The following is a 3018-nucleotide window of genomic DNA, read 5'->3' as shown; positions in this document are numbered from 1 at the left end:
TAGGCTTTTCATAGATGGTTTTTATGAGATTGAGGAACGTACCCTCTCTCCCTACACTCTGAAGGGTTTTAATCAGGAAAGGATGCTGTATTTTGTCAAATGCTTTTTCTGCATCTAATTGAGAGAATATATGATTTCTGAATTTTTGTTTCTGGATAAAATCTAAGGCACTGATAGATTTGCAAATGCTGTATCACCCCTGCATCCCAGGGATGAATCCCACTTGGTCATGATGGATAATCCTTTTAATGTACTGTAGATTCTATTAGCCAGGATCTTGTTGAGGATTTTGGCGGACATATTCATTAGGGAAATCGGTCTATAATTCTCCTTTTTGATGGGGTCTTTGCCTGTTTTGGGGATCAAGGTAATATTGGCCTCATAGAATGAGTTTGGTAGCTTTCCTTCTGTTTCTATTTTTTGAAATAGCTTTAGGAAAATAGGTATTATTTCTTCTTTGAATGTTTGGTAGAATTCCCCAGGAAAACTGTCCGGTCCTGGAGTTTTGTATTTGGAAAGCTGTTTATCACTCTTTCAATCTCTTCATAATTAATTGGCCTGTTTAAAAAATCAATTTCTTCCTGTTTCAGTCTTGGTAGTTTATAGGTTTCCAGGAAAGCCTCCATCTCTTCCAGATTGCTTAATTTATTGGCATAAAGCTGTTGATAAAAGTTTCTAATAATCTTTCTAATTTCATTGGTGTTGGTTGTGACTGCTCCTTTTTCATTCATAATTTTATTAATTTGGGTCCTTTCTCTATTCTTTTGATTAAGTCTGGCCAGTTGTTTATCGATCTTATTTACTCTTTCAAAGAACCAGCTTCTGGTTCTGTTGATCTGCTCTATTGTGCTCCTGGTTTCTAATTCATTGATCTCTGCTCTAATCTTAAAAAAAATAGTAACAGTGTTGCTTTACTGACTTCTGGGCACTCATCTAAACACCATGTGAATATTAGCTAATTTATCGTCAAAACAATCATATGAGGAAGGTACTTTGATTTTTCTACTTTTGCAGGTAACAAAACATAAGCATAAAGAAGTTAAGTCACTGTTCATCGTTACTCATCTGGTAGTGATAGAACCAAAACTTGAGCTTTGGAAGCTTGGGTCTTTTGATTTCCTGGTTTATCGAATCATTCTTGAGCAGGATGGTTCTTAGTTTCCAAGTTTTTGAGTTTCTTCCAAATTTTTCCTTGTGACCGAGTTCCAATTTCAAAGCATTGTGGTCTGAGAATACGCAGGGGATAATTTCAATCTTTTGGTATAGGTCGAGACGTGTTTTGTGACCCAGCATATGGTCTATTCTGGAGAACGTTCCATGTGCATTCCAAAAAGAACGAGTATTCTTTTGTTCTGGGGTGTAGTGTTCTATTTATATCTATGAGGTCCATCTGGTCTAGTATGGCATTCAAAGCTCTTGTTTCTTTGTTGATTTTCTGCTTAGGTGATCTGTCTATTGCTGATAGTGGAGTGTTGAGGTCCCCTACTATTAACATATTTTTTTCAAAGATTTTATTTATTTATTCGACAAAGAGAGAGACAGCCAGCGAGTGAGGGAACACAAGCAGGGGGAGTGGGAGAGGAAGAAGCAGGCTCCCAGTGGAGGAGCCTGATGTGGGGCTTGATCCCATAACACCGGGATTATGCCCTGAGCTGAAGGCAGACGCTCAACCGCTGTGCCACCCAGGCACCCCATATTAACATATTTTTATCTATATGTCTCTTTGTTCTGGTTAAGAGTAGGCTTGTGTATCTTGGTGCTCCCCTGTTTGGGACATAGATATTTATAATTGTCATATCCATTTGTTGGATACATCCTTTAAGAATAATATAGTGCTGAGTAATATTCCATTGTATATATGGACCACAACTTATTACTCAGCTATCAGAAAAAATGAGTTCTCAACATTTGCTGCAACATGGATGGCACTGGAGGAGATAATGCTAAGTGAAATTAGTCAAGCAGAGAAAGACTATTATCATATGATTTCTCTCATCTATGGAACACAAGAACTAGAAAGATCAGTAGGGGAAGAAAGGGATAAAGAAAGGGGGTTAATCAGAAGGGGGAATGAAGCATGAGAGACTATGGACTCTGAGAAATAAACTGAGGGCTTCAGAGGGGAGAGGGGTGGGGGAATGGGATAGACTGGTGATGGGTAGTAAGGAGGGCACATACTGCATGGTGCACTGGGTGTTATACACAACTAATGAATCATCGAACTTTACATCAGAAACCAGGGATGTACTGTATGGTGACTAACATAATATAATAAAAAAACATTAAAATAAAAAAAAAGAATAATATAGTGCCTTTCTGTATCTCTAACTACAGTCTTTAGCTTAAAATCCAATCTGTCTGATATGAGAATTGCTACCCCAGCTTTCTTTTGAGGTCCATTGGCATGAAAGATGGTTTTCCATCCCTTCACTTTCAGTCTGGATGTACCTTTAGGTTCAAAATGAGTCTCTTGTAGACAGCAAATGGATGAGTCATTCCTTTTTATCCAATCTGCAACCCTGTGGTGTTTTATGGGAGCATTTAGGCCATTCACATTGAGAGTGATTATTGAGAGAGACGATTTTAATGATGTCATGTTGCCTGTAAAGTCTTTGTTTCTATAGATTGTAACTTTCTGTTCTGTATCACTCTTGGGGCCTTTTTACTTTTATAGAACCCCCCTTAATATCTGGTTTCGTGGTTACGGCTGGTTTCATGGTTACGAAATTGGTCAGTGACTGGTGATTCTGGAAGGTCCTTATCTCTCCATCAATTCTGAATGACAGCCTTGCTGGATAAAGGATCCTTGGCTGCATGTTTTTCTCTGAAAGAGCATTAAAAATGCCCCTCCGAACCCTTTCTCTCATTCCAGGTCTGTGTAGACAGGTCTGATATAATCCTAATATTTTTGCCTTTGTATGTGAGAAATTTCCTTGCTCTGGCCGCTTTCAATACTGTATCCTTGGATCTAATATTTGCGAATTGCACTATGATGTGACGTGGCGTAGGTTTGTTGTG

Source organism: Ursus maritimus, unplaced genomic scaffold (assembly GCF_017311325.1).
Source record: "Ursus maritimus isolate PB19 unplaced genomic scaffold, ASM1731132v1 scaffold_17, whole genome shotgun sequence".
NCBI classification, from domain to species: Eukaryota; Metazoa; Chordata; class Mammalia; order Carnivora; family Ursidae; genus Ursus; species Ursus maritimus.
The sequence above is the reverse complement of the archived record's forward strand: the minus strand, read 5'-3'. Positions refer to the sequence as shown.